The sequence below is a fragment of the Mesoplodon bidens genome, assembly GCF_964165515.1.
Source record: "Mesoplodon bidens genome assembly, chromosome: 12".
Classification (NCBI taxonomy): Eukaryota; Metazoa; Chordata; class Mammalia; order Artiodactyla; family Ziphiidae; genus Mesoplodon; species Mesoplodon bidens.
The window spans coordinates 26,689,081-26,709,319 of record NC_138168.1 but is presented as its reverse complement, the minus strand read 5'-3'; the positions used below and the strand labels follow the sequence as shown (position 1 = coordinate 26,709,319).

At 46.1% G+C, this 20,239-nt stretch overlaps 1 protein-coding gene across 2 annotated transcripts in view; it reads right to left on the bottom strand.

Moving 5' to 3' along the window:
• The window catches only part of ANKRD6 (ankyrin repeat domain 6), a 213,628-nt gene extending 203,533 nt beyond the window's left edge, over positions 1-10,095 (bottom strand). For both annotated transcript variants that reach the window (XM_081250564.1, XM_081250566.1), the window contains exon 1: positions 9,937-10,095. The gene's annotated coding sequence lies outside the window, so the exon portion shown is untranslated. The remainder of the gene's footprint in view (positions 1-9,936) is intronic.
• Between the last annotated feature and the right edge of the window lie 10,144 nt (positions 10,096-20,239).

Here is a 20,239-nt window from a genome sequence, read left to right as displayed (position 1 = left end):
TCGTTTAACGGGTACAGAGTTTCAGTTTAGGATGATGAAAAAGCTCTGGAGACTGACAGTGGTGATGGTTACACAGCAATGTGAATATGATTAATGCCACTGAACTGCATACTTAAAAAATTATTGAAACGGTAAATTTTATGTTGTGTATATTTTATCACAATAAAAAAATAATGCAGAGAGTTCCTGTGTACCCTATCTCCCAATGGTAATATCTTACATAACCATAGTACAATTATCAAAACAAGGAAACTGGCACTGGTATAATATTATTAAGTAAACTTACAGAACTTATTTGGATTTCACTTCTTCCATGGGCTCACAGTGTTTGTGTGTGTGTGTATGTTTGTGTGTGTGTAGTTCTATGAATTTTATCACATTCATAGATTCATGTAACTACCACCATAGTCAGAGTACAAAACTGTTTCAAATCCCCATTTTACAGACTAGGAAACTGAGGCATAATGAGGTTAAGTAAACCGTCAAAAATGTTACAACCAGGGCTTCCCTGGTGGCGCAGTGGTTGGGAGTCCACCTGCCGATGCAGGGGACATGGGTTTGTGCCCCGGTCTGGGAGGCTCCCACATGCCACGGAGCGGCTGGGCCCGTGAGCCATGGCCGCTGAGCCTGTGCATCCAGAGCCTGTGCTCCGCAACGGGAGAGGCCACAACAGTGAGAGGCCCGCGTACCGCAAAAAGAAAAAAAAAAAAAAAAAAGTTACAACCAATAGGTGCCAGAGCCAGGCATCTAACCCAGTAAGATGCCTGGGGCACAGCTAGGATACTCAAATGCATCTATATATACCTACTCAAGAAGTCTGCTCTTTGGTACTTCAATATTTTATACTACATATGGCCTAATATAAAACAGTATATAGTGCATCTCAACATTCTACCTAAATTGGGTCAAATTCAGAATTTCAGCTGAGACTTACAGTTCACTTGGTATTTTCTAGCTAGAAAGTAAGTTTAAAAACTGGCACTAGGGACTTCCCTGGTGGTGCAGTGGTAAAGAATCCACCTGCCAATGCAGGGGACACGGGTTCGAGCCCTGGTCTGGGAAGATCCCACATTCTGCAGAACAACTAAGCCAGTGTGCCACAACTACTGAGCCTGCGTTCTAGAGCCTGCGAGCCACAACTACTGAGCCCACATGCCACAACTACTGAAGCCCATGCGCCTAGAGCCCATGCTCCACAACAAGAGAAGCCACTGCAATGAGAAGCCCACACACCACAACGAAGACCCAATGCAGCCAAAACTAAGTTAATTAATTCATTAATTAAAAAAAAAACTGGCGGGCCTCCCTGGTGGCGCAGTGGTTGGGAGTCCGCCTGCCGATGCAGGGGATACGGGTTCGTGCCCCGGTCTGGGGGGATCCCATATGCCGCGGAGCGGCTGGGCCCGTGAGCCATGGCCGCTGGGCCTGCGCGTCCGGAGCCTGTGCTCCGCAACGGGAGAGGCCACAACAGTGAGAGGCCCGCATACCGCAAAAAGAAAAAAAAAAAAAAAAAAAAAAAAAAAAAAAAAAACTGGCATGAGACATGTTATCCCTGCCAAAGAAAGAGAACTAACTTTTAGTTTTGTGAAAACTCTGAATTGAAAATTTCCAAGTCAAATTGCTCATGATTTATTTTTCATCCTCAATAATAAATTCAAATCACTACCATCTAACCATGATAAAATAGGTTCATCTTGGGCTTCCCTGGTAGCACAGTGGTTAAGAATCCGCCTGCCAGTGCAGGGGACACGGGTTCGAGCCCTGGTCCGGGAAGATCCCACATGCTGCAGAGCAACTAAACCCACGTGCCGGAACTACCGAGCCTGCGCTCTAGAGCCTGCGAGTCACAACTACTGAGCCCGCGTGCTACAACTACTGAAGCCTGCGTGCCTAGAGCCCATGCTCCGTGACTAGAGAAGCCACTGCAATGAGAAGCTCACACACTGCAACAAAGAGTAGTCCCCACTCGCCGCAACTAGAGAAAGCCCGTGTGCAGCAACAAAGACCCAACGCAGCCAAAAATAAATAAATAAAAAATAAATAAAATTTAAAAAAAAATAGGTCCATCTCATGTCATTACATTTTCACCTCTCATTAAGCAAATATTTTAGTTACTAGAACATCTAAATAGTTCCATTATGGGAACAAAGTATTTTTTGAGTACATTTGATTAATAATGAATTTTCTTGTGTAATTTTTTAAACTTTTTAACTAATTTATTTTTCTGATTATAAACTAAATATATGTTCATTGTAAGAAGCCTTAAAATTTCCGTACAGATGCAGAGGGGGAAAAACACCCAATACTCCTAAAACTCACCACCTAGAGGCAATTTCCTTGGGACTTTCCCAGAGTTAGAATAAAATGCTGACATTTTTAAAAACTGAAAACTCTAATTTACTGAAAAAAGAATATAAATTTTCTGACCTTGGAATCAGGTTTTAGAATAAGGTGGTACTTTGGGTTTATATTCTAAAATGTGAATACACGCATACATAGTCTGAAAGGACTCTACACAGTAAGCTATTGATGTTCATAATAATAGGAAGTCATCAGGTTACATCAGGTTAACAATCTCATTAGCTCTCTTTGGCTCACAGACCATCAGGTTGATTCAAGGGCACCGATCTTTCGAAGTGAGGAAAAAAAAGAGTGTTGCTTTTACACTGTGAATATGAATGATTTCACAAAACCATACCTTTTAAAAAATAATATTTTGGTCTAGTCCTCTTAGTGAAGAGAAAACCGAGGCTCTGAGATATTTTCTAGAGCTCCACAGCAAGTTGGTGGCCAGGACTACACTACGTTTCCTGATGTCCATCCAATGTCCTTCCATCCTCCTCAAGGACCCCGGATGTGCCCCTCCATCCAACCCGACGAGATGATGGAGAACAGGGTTCCTAGAGCTAATGTGGAAAATGTCACAACCTTGAAAGAACTAAGTTCTGTTTTCACCTCTTATCTACTTAATATCTGCAAGGAAAACTGACCTTATTCTTTTGTATTTATTCCTTTTACAAACATTTCTCAAAGCATATGTCCTTTACAGAAACAAAAATAAACCAAAAAAAAAAAAAAAAAGCCTTGCTGATTCCTGTTTAGCTGTTAATACTAGTTTACTTCGAACTACTTCTCCATTCTTGGTTACTATCTGCTGATATCTATCTCCATTAAATTCACCTTTTTTTATTTTTATTTTTTAAATAAATTCATTTATTTATTTAATTTATGGCTGTGTTGGGTCTTTGTTGCTGCATGCAGGCTTTCTCTAGTTGCGGCGAGCGGGGGCTGCTCTTCGTTGCGGTGCGAGGGCTTCTCACTGCGGTGGCTCCTCTTGTTGCAGAGCACAGGCTCTAGGCGCGCGGGATTCAGTAGTTGTGGCACGCAGGCTCAATAGTTGTGACTCGGGCTCTAGAGCACAGGCTCAGTAATCGTGGCGCACGGGCTTAGTTGCTCCGCAGCATGTGGAATCTTCCCGGCCCAGGGCTCGAACCCATGTCTCCTGCATTGCCAGGCGGATTCTTAACCACTGCGCCACCAGGGAAGTCCCAAATTCACCTTTTTTTAAAGAATGCTTTTCACTATCATGGACAGAAATATTTCCCATAATCTCCATTCTGGAACTGAAGACAAATCAGTGATGTACATGAAATTAAGTCCATTCAGCTACCAATAAACTCCCAAATTTAAATTAAACCTTTTCCTCCTTACATACCCTTTCCTAGTTTTACATGAAGATATTAAGAGTCAAGCAGTTCCCAGATGGTCAACAGACACACGAAAAGATGCCAATATTGCTAATCATCGGGGAAATGCAAATCAAAACCACAATGAGATATCACCTCACACCTGTCAGCATGACGATCATCAAAAAGAACACAGGGTTTCCCTGGTGGTGCAGTGGTTGAGAGTCCCCCTGCCGACGCACGGGACACGGGTTAGTGCCCTGGTCCAGGAAGATCCCACATGTCGCGGAGCGGCTGGGCCCGTGAGCCATGGCCACTGAGCCTGCGCATCCGGAGCCTGTGCTCCGCAACGGGAGAGGCCACAACAGTGAGGGGCCCGTGTACCACCAAAAAAAAAAAAAAAGAACACAAATAACAAATGCTGGAGAGGGTGTGGAGAAAAGGGAACCCTCTTCCACTGTTGGTGGGAATGAAAACTGGTGTAGCCACTATGGAAAACAGTATGGAGGTTTCTCAAAAAGCTAAAAATAGAACTACCACATGACCCAGCAATTCCACTCCTGGGTAAATATCTGAAAAAAACAAAAACACTAACTCGAAAAGATACATGCACCCCCATGTTTATAGCAGCATTATTTACAATTGCCAAGATATGGAAGCAACCTAAGTGTCCATCAACAGATGAATGGATAGGATTTCCCTGGTGGTGCAGTGGTTGAGAACCCGCCTGCCAATGCAGGGGACACGGGTTCGAGCCCTGGTCCGGGAAGATCCCACATGCCACAGAGCAACTAAACCCGTGTGCCACAACTACTAAGCCTGTGCTCTAGACCCCGCGTGCCACAACTACCGGAGCCTGTGTGCCACAAGTACTGAAGCCGGCGTGCCTAGAGCCCATGCTCTGCAACAAGAGAAGCCGCTGAAATGAGAAGCCCGTGCACCTCAATGAAGAGTAGCCCCTGCTCGCCACAACTAGAGAAAGCCTGTGCACAGCAACAAAGACCCAACGCAGTCCAAAATAAATAAATAAATGTATTAATAAAGACAGATGAATGGATAAAGAAGATGTGGTATATATATACACAAACACATAGGAATATTATTCAGCCATACAAAAGAATGAAATTTTGCCATTTACAGCAACATGGATGGACTTGGAGGGCATTATGCTAAGTGAAATAAGTCAGACAGAGGAAGACAAATACTGTATGGTATCACTTATATGTGGAATCTAAAAAATACAACAAACTAGTGAATACAACAAAAAAAAAGGAGACTGACAGATACAGAGAACAAACTAATGGTTACCAGTGGGAAGAGGGAGGGAGGAGGGGCAGTATAGCGGTAGGGGACTAAGAGATACAAGCTATTAGGTATAAAATAAGCTACAAGAATATATTGTACAACATAGGGAATATAGTCAATATTTTATAATAACTATAAATGGATTATAGCCTTTAAGAAAAAGAGTCAAGCATTTTGCAAAGCACTTTGTGCCTAATATCAGATTCTAATAGTTAAATGGATGCTCAAACTTTCTGACTGTCAGTTTTCTTTTAATTAAGAGTTGCAGACAAAAAGTAGAAAGCAATTCATTCTAATCCACATTTTATTATCTACAATGCAGTTTTCTACTTTATACCCTAAAACCATAAGGCATTGAGCATTATCTATAAAAATATTGAATTACCATGTTGTATACCTGAAACTAATATAATATTGTTAAGTCAGCTATACTTTAAAAAAAAGATGTTGAATGTTAAATATAATCAGCTTAACCCAAGGCAAGATATGAAATTCTTATTTTTTAAGAAAGGAGCAATATGTTAAGTAAAAATAATGCTGATAATTTATAGATGGGTGTGAAATGGAAAAAATGGAATTATCAGTTCAGAAGAATCAAATACTTTCTCACACACAAACATATATCCAAACTTTATAGAGGGAGAAAAAACCCTCAACATTATAAACCAAAACAAACAGAAAAAAAATTTTATGTCAATTTGGAAGCATCACCTATGGTGCTGTATAGGCTTCCCAATGATAAATGACTGAAGAAAGCAACAATAAGAATCTACAACTATGCTAGGGAAACATCACTATTGAGTGTATTCTCACAAATTGTTAAAATATCACCAGGTCCTAGCTTACGCTTGGGATCTGGGCAAGGAATAGAACAAGGGAGGAAAGGTCTATGTTACCTAAAAGGCACCGTGACAGCCATCTGCGACATCGCTATCCAAGTCAGCCTTTCCTTGGAGGATTAACAAGTGCCACTTATTGATAGGAATTATCATGGGATGCTCTACAGTTTAATAAAAACTGTTTCATCGGAAAAGATTATCTGCTCTCTGTGCCAAAAGTATATGTGGAAATTAAATCCTACTTGAAACATTTCTTGGCCTGTAACCTACGTCCAAACTTCCCAAGACTTTGTCTTATGACAAAGTTCAGGCTCAATCCAATCAGTTATGACCTCCTCCCCAAACCAGGGCACATGGTGGCCAATGAAAATGAGTATTCCAAGGATGGTCTGAAGAATCAAAAAGTGTCACAATGGTACACCAGAGTTTTCTGTTTGAAAATGATACATCATCCTATAATGTGAACTAATTACCTCATAGTTTATTTGCTAAGGTTGAGATTTCAAGTACTGGCTATTCTTAAATAGGGGCAATGACACACACCTGTTACTGGACATTCATTTAGTACTATTTAACAATCGTTAAAACAGCTACCATTTCTTGAGACTCCATTATATTCCAGGGCTTTAATAGATGATTTTACATACGTTATCTAGTTTAATCCTCTGAATGACCCTTATGAGGAAGGCTCTAGCCACTCCATTTTACACAGAGGAGAAAACCGAGATGTAGCCCACTGCACCCAGAAGCTTAACCTGGGGCTACTTCAGGCAGACACCTTCCTCAGTAACTGATCTCTCTTGGGAAGGGGGTCTTACCTTAGACCAACAATTCCCCAACTGTGCGCCAAGGCACTCGGGAGCTGTTGAAAATGCACAGGGGAAATGTAGGATTTTTGAAAATTTCAAGGGAAACACAGTGTACTCAATGTGCTGGACACTGAACCTACAGACTGGAGGAGTCCACAGCTTCAACATCAGATCCCATTACATTCCTATCAATGACATCATGTCTCTGCAAGGCTTGGGCTTTCAGTGGTTGCTGTGATAAAAAGCAAGTGCTGCAGAAAAATTAACGTGGGACAGGAAATGAGATTGGGATCCAATCTGATCCCAAAGTTTGTGTGTGCAGCACACACACACACACACACATCCTCTTTGTAGCTGTGGTTATTTAAGAATGATATAAATTTTTTTCTCTCAGTTTATGTGCATTCTTTTTTTTTCAAACAGCTTGTATGTTGTTAGGATATAAATACTTATTACGTTATTTCAACCTAACTATTACTAACTACCTAAATCTAGGGACACTGAAATAATTACTTAGATACAAAGGGGGCCATGAACCAAGTTTAGGAATCTTTGCCTTAACCAAGAAATGTCAGAATGTGTAAGATTCACGGAGGAGACCTGTGATTCAGCCCACAGGAATAACTTAAGGTCCCTAACACAAACATTATAACCAGAAGAAGAAGAATTTAGGTTAAAACCGTTTTTAAAGGTCACTCTCAGCTGGCTTAATCCTTCAAATCCCAATACAATGTCCCCTGAAAGCTGATATTTTTTTTAACACTTCTAAAACACATGCACACAAATTACTGTTTTTCCAATTCTTAGAGGCTCAAGCAAAGCTTTCAAAATTATAGCCTCCAAGCTGTGTTGGAAGAGACTGGCCCTCCCCGACACACACAGAACACACCCGCAGAACCTGTGCCAAAGGAAACTGGGGGCAGACCCTGACAGCCAGCCTACCCGTCCCAGCACTTGGATACTTTCAGCTTTCTGTGGTTTGCATCTTACTGTCAATAGCCTGCTTTGACGTTCCACAGGAATGCTCCAGGTTACTGTGGAAAGGCTTGTTTGGAAACTTCCCTCCCACAGAGTTTTTCACGTAAGATATTAAGGTGAGAAGCAAAGGGGAAAATAAACACAAAATCCAGACGATCAGTTCCTTGGGGAGAGAGAGAGAAGTGGAAGGCCACAGGGAGGAGTGCTCGGGCCTGCAAGCTTCTGAGGATGCACTGGTTCTTCAGCTGGGTGATGGGTACTTGGGTGTGCCTTGTGTTCTTATTCTTTAATTTGCACCTCTCCGTTTGATACTTTCTGAATGTATGATATAGTCCACAGGGGCAGCACCAGAATTCCAATATGCGAGGGCCTTGGGAGTTAAAAGAGTACTTCGTCTCTAAGCAGAGTTGGATCACAAGTCGTCTGCTTTTACTTGGATTATATGCTTATCTGCAGGGGCTCTGGAGAGGCTGATGAGTTTGAGGGGGACGCTAAGGTTAATTTTTGGTGCCACCACCGAACAAGGAGTCAACAAATTAGCACTGTGTTATCACCCTTGGTTTATACCTCCCAACAACATGCAACCAGTTGTTTTCTGGGCTCTTACACCTTTTCACCCTTCCTCCACTCTCCCCATCTCATTTAGGACCTAGAGGGCAGAAAACTCTTCCAATTTTAATTTATATCCCTAATCAAAAAAAAAAAATTCTTCATTTACCAGATACTAAGCACCTGCTACGGATGATGAAAGATAAATATGTATAGTCCAGCACCTACTACAGCAGGAGAACAACAGGTTGCTATTGCTATTTTAAGGATGGGAAACTCCATCAGAGACCATCAGTACACTGTGGGACCACCGTGGACCAGGGGTGTTTGTGTTCACTGCCCAAGTGCCCACTTCCATTGGCCTAACAGACATTAGCTCAACGTGAATGAATATCATCATCCAACAGACTCACAAAAAGGATGCCCAAACTTCAAGAGCGCTATGCCAAGCTTTTCACTTGCATCATTTCACTTACTTTCTACAACCATACCCCCAGGTTATGTATAATACACCCAGTTTACAATTCTAAAAACTGAGGTTTAAAGAAGTGGGTTTTCCAATGTCACACACCTAACAGGTGGCATCAAGACTCAATCTCATGACCCCAAAGGGGGTCTCTCAACCGCCACTTAAACCATCTCACCATGCTTTAGGGAAAACATTCTTTTTGTTTTTCTTTTTGGTCTGTGTTGTGTCTGCGTTGCTGCGCTCGGGCTTTCTCTAGTTGTAGCGAGCAGGGGCTGCTCTAGACTTCTCACCGCGGTGGCTTCTCTTGTTGCGGAGCACGCGCGGGCTTCGGTAGTTGTGGCTCGCGGGCTCTAGAGCGCAGGCTCCGTAGTTGTGGCACACGGGCTTAGTTGCTCCGCGACATGTGGGATCTTCCTGGAGCAAGGCTCGAACCCATGTCCCCTACATTGGCAGGTGGATTCTTAACCACTGCGCCACCAGGTAAGCCCCGGGAAAACATTCTTGATCCGCTCTAGGAAACGGACGCTCCTCTAGGGTCACAAATAAGACTCCACTTCCCCTCCCGCCCCTCAAATCTACCGGAAGCACCACACTGAAATTTCCAAGACAAGTGTCCGGGAGCTGATGTCTAAACTCAAACCAAACAATGTGCTCGCTCCCTTGAGCCCAGAGAGATGCCACTTGCTAACTCTTTACAGAGCTTAAGTCCAGCCAGAGCGGACCTCCCCGGAGTAGGGCAGCCCCACGGTCCGGCGCCTGCAGCCCTTTGTGGTCCTCGAAGGGGTGAGGGAAGGGGTCAGGCTGCTGTCGCGTCCGAGCCGAGCCCGGTCACTTGGAGGCCGGCCCGCAGGCCCAGGGACGGCGGGGGACGCTGGCCACCAGACGGGACCGTCCCTTACGCCCGAACACGGGCGGCCTCCCCGTCCGGTCGGGGACCCCCACCCCGCCCCCACTTTCTACAAACTCTTTGAGCTCACTGGAGAAAGAGGAGGGGGACAAGCAAAGATGAGAAAGTTCTCTGCCTCCTCCCACCAAAGTTCTATATTCTAGGGAAGAAACTGAAGGAAAGAGACAAGGGAGGTGCCCCAGGAAGAACCCCCCCTCCAACGCCGGCTTCCCCAGAGGCCGCAGAAAAGGGGGCAGCGCGCTCCGTCTGGGACTCCTCCCCAAACAGACAGCGACCTGGGGGCGCTCCCACCCGCGACACGGTCCTCCCGGGATGAGAGGCCCCCCGAGAGTAGGGGACGCCGGTCCTGGGATGAAGAGGGGTCTCGAAGGGACCCGGTGAGGGCACACGGTACCTTTCTCTCTGCGCCGCTGGGACCGATGCCGGCGACAGCGTTGGGGGCGAGAGGAGACGATGGGCACGGGCTCCCGCTGGCTCCGGCGGCCCCTGGGCCTCGGCGCCGCCCAGCGCCGCCGCCTCCTGCCGCCGCTCGCCGGTCTGCGCTCCCCGCTCCCGCAGGTTACCTGTGGCCGAGCCGCCGCGCCCGCCGCCCGCTCGGCGCCCCGCCCCGCCCCGCCCGCGCTCCGAGGCTGGTGCCGCAGCGCCCCGCAGCGGCCGGTTAGGGCACGGCAGCGGCCCGAGGGGAGGTGGGGCCCCCAGGACCCTCGGGCTGGCCTTGGCCTGCAGCCAGCTCCCTGCTGGGCCGCTGCCGCTTCCGGGGCCTCCTGAGAGCCATCCTTATAAAGTGGGAGAGGAACGGCGGATGCCGTTGGGTGAGGTTTTCCTGGCAGGGGTTGCCAGGAGGTTTGTAGGAGGGAGAGGGGATTCGGGTGGAGAAACCATCCCTCAACCTGTGACCAAGTGTGTATTTCAATATGTTCGTAGTTCACTTAACTGGGATGTCTCAGTAGAAGCTGAACAACAATGATGAATGATCCAGGCTCATTAGAAAGCTGGAGAGAAGAAAGGAAGCCTTTATTCCAAAAAGCTTGTCTGCTAATAGCTCGTCGGAAGCATCCCATACGAAACGGGCAAAAGCATTGAACCTTCCTGCCTCCTATATTCAAATCACACTTGACATACCATTCACTCCGTCTGGTTTTGTCTGTTTGTGACAGTCACTACTTCAGTATCTAGAAGAGTTCCCTGAACATAGCGAGCACTGAGTAAATTATTGTTGAATGAATGTATGAATGAGTAGGACCTCATTCAACCTTTTGAAGAAGCGCGACAGGTATCTGCTCTCTGAACACAGAGAACTGGAGAGGGAGGTGGGGAACCCTAGAATGGAATTTCGGTCTTCCCTGAGCTTACTTTGAACCGGATTTTTCTTATCCCCTCTGAAATAGGCCTGGTTTCCAGGGAAAAAAACATGATGATCTCCTACTTTTTCTTAAGATATTTGTCTCCCTCTCTCCTTCAGGGAACATTAGGCAGGAGAAATCCAAATAGCCCTATGCATACCAGGAAAGGGTAAGTGCTAGATTTTCCTCCACTACTTCTGAACTTCCCCCAACCCCAAAGGCATAGCTAGGCTTTTACGTGGCAGAGTGTGAAACCTCTCTTCTGAGTATCCTTTGGCTTTCTTCAGATTTGCCCCCATCCCTGTTGCTCCCCATCTAAAGCTGGTAGAACACATTTCCTTTCCCTGCTCATCAGCTCTGGATTTCTCTCCAGGCAGGTCACTGCTGAGTTCTAGGTGAACCCCCAAGCTCAAGGTAAGTACCCATTACCTTTCAACCTGATCATTTCCTTCTTAGACTTTTCCAGATTAAAGACTTTTCCTAGCCAGTCCCTTGAATAAACAACCACAGCTATAGTGCTCCATTCCTCCGGGAGGCTTTTATGACATCGCCACACGGTCGAGATGAGATGGAGTTTGAAGTTACATTCATGGGCAGTCAGAGCAATCGCACATTAATCCTGCTGAAAGGAACAGAAGCCAGCCTGTACGACATGTGAATGCTCCTGGGAACTGACTGGTCTGCAGTCGTTCCCAGACCTTAGCTAATGGCAATTCCTGGCAGAGGGGCCTCATGAGAGCCAAAGCAGGCAGTAGGTGAGCTGCTTGGAGATCACGCTTGCTTGTCTCCAAGTGGGCACACAGTGTTTGGACACCTAATCAAAGGAGAAGCCTAAAGCTCCCTGTATATGAGGGAGGCTCCCAGCCTGCAGTTCCGTTCTGCCTCTCTGTCCAGCTCCATCACAGCCAGCCTCATACATGCACCCCCACTCCTTCTGCCTCATGAGAAAAAAGTTCTACTCTACCAATGACAGCTTTCACTGTTCTATGAGAACATAATCTGCTCCTATTTCCAGCCACATTTCTTTAACGAGCTGACTGCACCAGCTGTCTTTTGCGTCATTAGCTGCGGTTGGTCCTTCAGCCCACCGCTCTGACTTCCATCCCTTGCTAAGTCTTCCACTCGAGAAACCTTACATGTGCCCCTCCACGATCATAACCTCCTTGTCCTCCAGAGGAAACCACAGTCCGTAATTTTGTGTTAATAATTCTCTTATCGAGGGCTTCCCTGGTGGCGCAGTGGTGAAGAATCCTCCTGCCAATGCAGGAGACACGGGTTCGAGCCCTGGTCCGAGAAGATCCCACATGCTGCGGAGCAACTAAGCCCGTGCGCCACAACTACTGAGCCTGCACTCTAGAGCCCACGAGCCACAACGACTGAAGCCCGCATGCCTAGAGGCCGTGCTCCGCAACAAGAGAAGCCACCACAATGAGAAGCCCGTGCACCACAAGGAAGAGTAGCCCCTGCTCACCACAACCAGAGAAAAAGCCTGCGTGCAGCAATGAAGACCCAACGCAGCCAAAAATAAAATAAATAAATAAAATAAAATTAATTAATTAAAAAATAATAATTCTCATCACAAACATATGTAGCCCTAAATACTGTACTGTTCAGTTTTGCCTGTTTTTGAACTTTTCTGTAAGTGGAATCATTCTGCATGATTCCTATGCAACTTGCTTTTTTCACTTAGCATTCTGTTTCTGAGATTCAGCTATTCAGTTCCTCTGTCATATAGTATTTCATTGTAAGAAGATATTACAATTTATTTGCCCAGTTTACTTTTAGACATTGGGTAGGCTCCAGTTTTTGCTATTGCAAACGACGTTGCTATGAACATGCTTAAATATTTCTTCTGAGGCATGTGTGCAAGAGTTTTTAGGATACATATCTAAACTTAATTGTTGGGTCTTAAGGTATGTGTGTGTTCAAATTTACATGCTAGGTAATGCCAAACTGTTTTCTAAATCCGTTGTACCAATTTTAATTCCCAAAAGCAATGTATGAAAGTCCCCTTGCTCCACATCTTTGCCAGCGCTTGTTTTTTCTGTGGGTGTGAATGATTTCTTACTATGAGTGAGGTTTGTATTTCTCCAATTATAGGTATGATTGTTCATCTTTTTTTTTTTTTTTTTTTTTTGCGGTACGCAGTCCTCTCACTGTTGTGGCCTCTCCCACTGCAGAGCACAGGCTCCAGACGTGCAGGCTCAGCGGCCATGGCTCACAGGCCCAGCCGCTCCGCGGCATGTGGGATCTTCCCAGACCGGGGCACGAACCTGTGTCCCCTGCATGGGCAGGCGGACTCTCAACCACTGCGCCACGAGGGACGCCCTGATTGTTCATCTTTAAAGGTGACTAACTATTCTTGTTTTCTCTTTTGTTAACTTCTCATGTCTTTTGCACTTTTTTATGTGTTTTGAGAAATCCTTCCTGACCCTGAGGATATAAAAATATTCTCCCATATTTTCTTCTAAAAGTTGTAAAGTTTATCTCTCACATTCCATCTGAAGTTAATTTCTCCTCTCATTTGCAATGCCAGGGCTATCTTATAATGGGTTTTCATGTTTGTATGGATCAGTTTTAGATGCTCTATTTAGTTCCATTGGCCTATCCCTGTGCTCGTCACATGCAGCCTGAAAATCTACGGTTTTATATTAAATCTTGATTTCTGATTATGGAAGTCCTACCCTGACTTCTTTATATTCTTCGTAAGGATCTCAAGTATTCTTAGCCCTTTACTCTTCCATAGATATTTATAATTAGTTTGTCAGGCTCCATGAAAAATTTGGGATTTTGATTTGGAATTGCAGTGAATCTGTGTGGTAGATTGCATTAGTCATTCACAATTATTTGTTCCCTTCCCTTCTCAGTTCTAGGCTCTTTCTATTATTCTACTGTACCAACTCAGTACTGGCTTTCGTCTTTGGCTTGACATCTAGGCAGGAGAAAGGGGCAGGCCTTCTCACTGTGTTTATTTTAATTTGAGAACAAATTCCTCACAGCTGCCCCTTAAATCTATTTTTCTTTTCATGTCATTGATCACAACTGGGTCACAAAGGTGAGGGGCTGGTTATCATACCCAGTGTAAACCAATCATGATTCAACCTCTGAGCCTGGGCTTCCTTCCTCGAGTATGTTGATACTCAAGAACAGTTAAGGATATCAAACTAAGGACAAAGTGGTGGGGGGATTATGACACCAGCAATCTCTGCCTGACTTTGTTTGATTTTGTATTCCCTGTGCCTGGCCACATGAGGCACATGGTAGATATATTTGGAAGTTTCTATTCAGCTTTTCTCCCTTTTGTTCAGAGCTGTCTCCCCACTCATGAGGATAGACCTTTGCAGCCATAAACTGCACCCCCAGCCATAGTGGACTGGGCCATTAATTCAGCATACTTATTGGAACTGGACCACCGTCAAGCTACCATATTGCACATAAAATACAATGGAAATGGTGCGCCCTAGAGTTGTGCTTCATAGCGGTTCTGACCACCGTGTTAGGCACCGAGAACAAATCGATGAGCACAAGCAATGGTCCTAGAGTCTAGTGGTGAGTACAGTCCTCAATCAAATATTAAATGATAGCTGAGGTACGTGTGCTAAAGGAGTAGCAGTATATGGTCTTATGTAAAATATGATTGGGGCATAGGAATGGATTACTGGCCTAAACTCAACTAATCATATTTTCTTGCCTAGGAATCAAAAATAATAATAGCTAAAACCTATATTGTGCTCACCTTGAAAAATGATTTTACATAGTTTAATGGATTTAATTCTTTCTACAATCCTATTGAGGTAGATAACATTATAAACAGTTGAGAGATGAGGAAATCAAGGCACAGAGAGGTTAAGTTTCTTGGTCTAGGTCACACAGCTAGTTAGGCTACCCAGGTAGCCTAGTTCCGGAACTGAGCCCACTATCACTGGGCCTGGAAAGGTGGAGCAGCCATCTCCTGCCATCTGGTGGGAGAAGCACAGAAAGGCAGTTTTCATGCAGAGAGAGGAGAAGGAAGTGAGAAGTACAGAGAGAAGCAAAACCAAGTTCCCTTTCTAATGAAGCTGTGATTATCTCCTGATATATTCTGAGACACCTTTCCTAGGATCCTCTGAATATGACATAATTTCTGAATTCACCGATAGGTATATGATCACGTTTCATCCATCCATCCCTCCTTCCCTCCCTCCACTTATAAAGGTTATATGTCGTATCAGTTAGAATACGTTTTACTGCAAAGTTCAGAAAACCCCACCTTCAGTGGTTTACGTAGAACTTCCCAACTGGTTTGCCACCACTACTTGTGTGCCATAAATGGGTTACTGATATGGCCAAGTTATTGATCCCCATCAGCCTTTGGGACAGCTGGGCAGGGACTGAGGCGGCCAAAGTCTCTGGGCCAGTCACCTCTGGCTGCAAGCAACCTGTCCATTTAGGTCAGTGTGCCATATAAATATGTGTGCCATGACTGGTCAAGGTAGGGAAGCACTGACTTAAGGAATGGACTTTTAATTTTCTCATGAAATAAGAAGTTTGGGGGGTAGGCTTTTACAGGTTTGAGCACAGTAGTTCAGCAAGGTCATCCAGGGTCCTCCTTCTTTCTATTCTGCCATTTCCAGGACAGGCTTTTAGTCTTAGGCCTGTTACCTCAAGGCTGCAAGATGGCTTTCCTAACTCCAAGTACCATGTTCTCACACAACTGTGTTCAAAGCAGGAAAGGGTGAGGGTGGGGGGTCAGCCGTATTAGCCAGAAAGGGAACTAAATCACTTGCTTTTTTTTTTTTTTAACGATCTAGGTTTACTTTTTCATTTTTTTTGGCTGCATTGGGTCTTTGTTGCTGCATGGGCTTTCTCTAGTTGTGGCGAGCGGGGGCTACTCTCCGTTGCGGAGTGCGGGCTTCTCGTTGCGGGGGCTTCTCTTGTTGTGGAGCGCGGTCTCTAGGCATGCTGGCTTCGGTAGTTACAGCACGTGGGCTCAGTAGTTGCGGTGTGTGGGCTCAGTAGCTGTGGTGCATGGGCTTAGTTGCTCCACGGCATGTGGGATCTTCCTGGACCAGGGCTCGAACCCGTGTCCCCAGCATTGCCAGGTGGATTCTTAACCACTGTGCCATCAGGGAAGTCCCTCACTTGCTATTTGTGTTCCTAATAAAAGGAGTGATGGTGATCAACAATTTTATTATGACAAGTAGTTTTCTAACTTCTGTTCATTAGGAAGCTTTTCAATTTTTCTTCTTTTCCTTCCTTTCAGTGAATCCTGTAAATTAGTGGGCTGAGACAACAGACCCATTTTTTAGTGTCTATGTATGTTTTGGTTCTTTACCTAGGAGATTGGGAGCCAGCTTTTCCCTTCCCCTTCTCCCTTTTCAGTTTCAGGCCATAATGTAATTGACTTTAGCTTTAATGCCATTAAATAGGAATAGGTCTAGTGTCCAGCTGAGTTCCAAAGTAGTTTCACCATCTGGTACCTTCCATGTGGTACCTTGGGTGAATATTTCTTATCTGTAAATTAAGGACAATAATATTACTTAATGGGAATATTTTGAAGGTCATATTATTTTGGAAGAGCTCCTTCCTTATTCATGTCTTTTTTTTTCCCAATATTAGTTGGAAAATTTTGGCAAAAGACAAATCTCATATTTCATGATGCTACAAAATATCTCTGAAAATTAAGAGTTTTTTTAGAAAGGAAGGGTTAGCAAAAATAGAATAAGCATTCCATAGTCATTATACTCTAATTCCTTCCAATCTTCAGGCAGTCTTGAAGGGATGAAGGCCTGAGAGTCATCATCTCTTGCATGTCAACTCATTCTGATTGCACTCTTTTTTTTTTTTTTTTTTTTTTGTGGTACGGGGGCCTCTCACTGTTGTGGCCTCTCCCGTTGCGGAGCACAGGCTCCGGACACGCAGACTCCGGACATGCAGGCTCAGCAGCCATGGCTCACGGGCCCAGCCACTCCACGGCATGTGCGATCTTCCCGGACCGGGGCACAAACCCGCATCCCCTGCATCGGCAGGCGGACTCTCAACCACTGCGCCACCAGGGAAGCCCCTGGTTGCACTCTTGTAGAGCATAGTTCATATTTCCCTCACTGTGGCATTTCCCAGGGTTTAGAGTAAGTAGAAAATTTGGCTTCCGTTTTTTCCTGAAGTTTCCTCTCAAAAATATGCCTGGCCATGTACTGTATAACTTCCTCCCTTCTTTTCTTTCATTCATTTCATAAACTTCAGCACCTATCATGTATGTGGCAACCTGCCATGGTTACATACAACAGCAAAAACCAAGAGTAGCCCGGAGACAGATCCTCACATTCTTGAGAACGCCCTCCTGGGGAGACGTCACAGAGCCTGAGCTCCAGGCCACAGTGATCAAGGCGGTAGCTAATTCACTGAGCAGATCCCATATCGAGTGTCTCAAAGGCTTTCAGTGTTTAGTTCTTTCTCTTTTTATTTAATTTCTGAAAGGATCCACACACACAACATTTAAAATTTAAAAATTTCTGAGATATTTTTCAACATATTCTTTATTTGAAAGCTGACAGTATTGAAATGATAACAGAAAAGAAGAAAAGCAATAAAGATTTTTCCTGTTCTGTTCATTCGAACTTTATCAGTACTGTACATTTCTGAAATGACAGTGAATTTGAATCTCCTAAACCTGTACATGACTCTTATCTACCTTGGGGTGGAGCATAATTGAGGATTTTATTGATTTTGTGTGTGTGTGTGTGTGGATTTGTTCCTTTTTTTTCTCAAGAATGGTCAAATTCTCAAATATCCTAGGGTTTGCTCCAATCTCCTGCTGGTGTTCCCCCTCTCAGGATCTCTCTTTTGTAGGGGGCCAGGGGGAAGTCAGAGAACCATCAGGTATCTCCATTTTTTCTTGATCTCAGGCACAGAGGGGCCTTTGGCTTAGCAACTGTACTGCCTGAACCCCTGGATCCCCAAGGCATACACAGTCAGCAAACAGCCCAAAGGATGTCCTGATGGTCTGGGCTGACCTTTGGACTGGCTTCTAGGGCCCCATATATAGCCCTCTGCACTTTGAATCAGGCCAGCTCAACAGTTCCCCGGGCTAGTGGTTTGTTCTGGGATAACTGAAAGTCTGAAAACCACTCTAAAAGAGACTACCTCCCAGGTACTTCTTCCCTTAAACAGAATGGATGAAGATGGACTAGGAAAATTACTCCTAGAATAACTTCCTCTGATAAGAGCGAGGAGAGCCTGCTTGTGCTGGATATACTATTTGCCCCTACCCCTGTCCCCAGAACCCACTGCCCTCCCAACCCAGCCTCTGAGTCCTGGACTAGGTTGCAGTCTCTCTAGCCCTTTGGCGTCCAGTTGGATTTGGCCAATGGGAACCTCTTTCAGGAGAATGAAGGGGATTCCCTGGCGGTCTAGTGGTTAGGACTGTGTGCTTCCACTGCCGGGGGCCTGGGTTCAATCCCTGGCGGGGGAACTAAGATCCTGGAAGCCGGGAAGCACGGCCAAAAAGAGAAAAATGGAGGGTGGGAGGCAAGAGATATGAGTGTATTCCTTCCCACTGCTGTCTCCTGGACAGGAGGTGGCCCTGGCAGTGGCTGTCACCATGAGCCCCCTGTCCAGGACTCTAGTTCCCTTCCTTTACACCAACTAGTTTAGGGGAGATAACCTCTTCCCACTGTTGTTAATCCCTGTGTTGATCCCTAAACTCTGCCCACATCCTAGTAAATTGTCCCTTTTACTTTTATAAAGCCTTTTATTTTATTTTATTTTGTGGTACGCGGGCCTCTCACTGCTGTGGCCTCTCCTGTTGCGGAGAACAGGCTCCGGACGCGCAGGCTCAGCGGCCATGGCTCACGGGCCCAGCCGCTCCGTGGCATGTGGGATCTTCCCAGACCGGGGCCCGAACCCGTGTCCCCTGCATCGGCAGGCAGACTCTCAACCACTGCGCCACCAGGGAAGCCCTAGAAAGCCTTTTAAATTAAAATCTTTGCATATGCCATCTATTTTTCTCCGGGGAAGGACCTTGACTGATACAGCCGTACATGCCTCCACCTGGAAAATCCCAAAACCTTTCCGAGATTAGAAGCAGCCACCTCCTAGTAGGTGTCGGCATCCACCTTCAACACCTACAGCTACTACAAAATCCAGGACCGGAGTCATGATTTGCTAGACTGGGATTTCTTCCAGGGCATGAACACTGTTCTGAACCTACGTGGAGGCCCGCACGCACCCTCACCCCTTAGCCCAGCCCCCTGGCATAGGGTAGGTTCTCCATCCAAATTCCCTACCTAGGCAGCACACTGGGGCCCCAAGAGCCTCCAGCCTCAGCTCCCTTCTTCCTCTTCTCCTCCCCCATACCACCTGCGGAGCTGCTGGCACCTGTAGAATCTGGATTATCCTGCTGGCCAGCTGGTTTATTTCTCATTGTGCTTGACAGAAGGAAGTTCATCCACGTGATTTTTTGCAGTATCCAGAAAGGGCGGGTACGGTATGTCCTGTGGTGAAAAGCTTGTGGAGGAATGCCGGTTTTAATCTCTCCCTCACACTGCTGCAAGTCCTGTCTCCGCGTCCACCGCCCCTCTCTCCCCCCAAAAGCCTTGAAACATTTTATTTTGAGATGTGGGATTTGGGATTACAGTCTATTCAACAGTGAGACAGGAGGAGGTGGCTATGAATAGCCCCTTGGTGTGTTACACACCTGAGACCTTTGCCCAAACGCCGCAGAGGAATTATTATTCAGGCTAGGCAGCCACGAGGCATGTTATATTTTCAGGAACATTTACAGCTGGGTAGGCCTGATTAGTGAATACGTCTGTTTTCTTGGTGGGAAGCACTTTGAACCACAAACGCACACTAAAAGGCAATTGCTATGGAGACTGCGCCGCCTCTGCGGCGCATTTCTCTAGAGTTTTCTTCTCGGGGCGCTTCAGCATCCACGGGGTGTCCTAGGCACGCCGCTCGGAGAGGGGGCCTGGGCGCAGCAGTGTTCGGGGGCGGGGGCAGCTCACTTGGGACTGGAACCCTCGGCCGGGACTGAAAGCTGGAGAAGGCCGCCCTAGGTAGCGTGTGTGTGTCGGGGGAGGGCGGTGAGAGGTTTTCCGGGTGCGTGGTACCCCAGCTCGCCCGCCTGTGCGGGGACCACGTGCAGCAGGGGCGCTTGGGGGCCCAGGGCGAGCAGCCGCGGTGGGTGACTGCGCCGCGTCCCGGGTCCCCGGGTACCGGGCGAGTGTCTGTGTGCGTTTCTGGGTGGGTGGAGAGCCCCGCGCCGGCCTGCTCCCGGTTAGGTGTGTGTGCGCGGCCTCGGCCCAGCGCCCCAGCGAGCGGTGCTCCCGGGAAAGCGCGCGCGCGCCCGTGCGGTGTGTGTGTGTGAGTGTATGA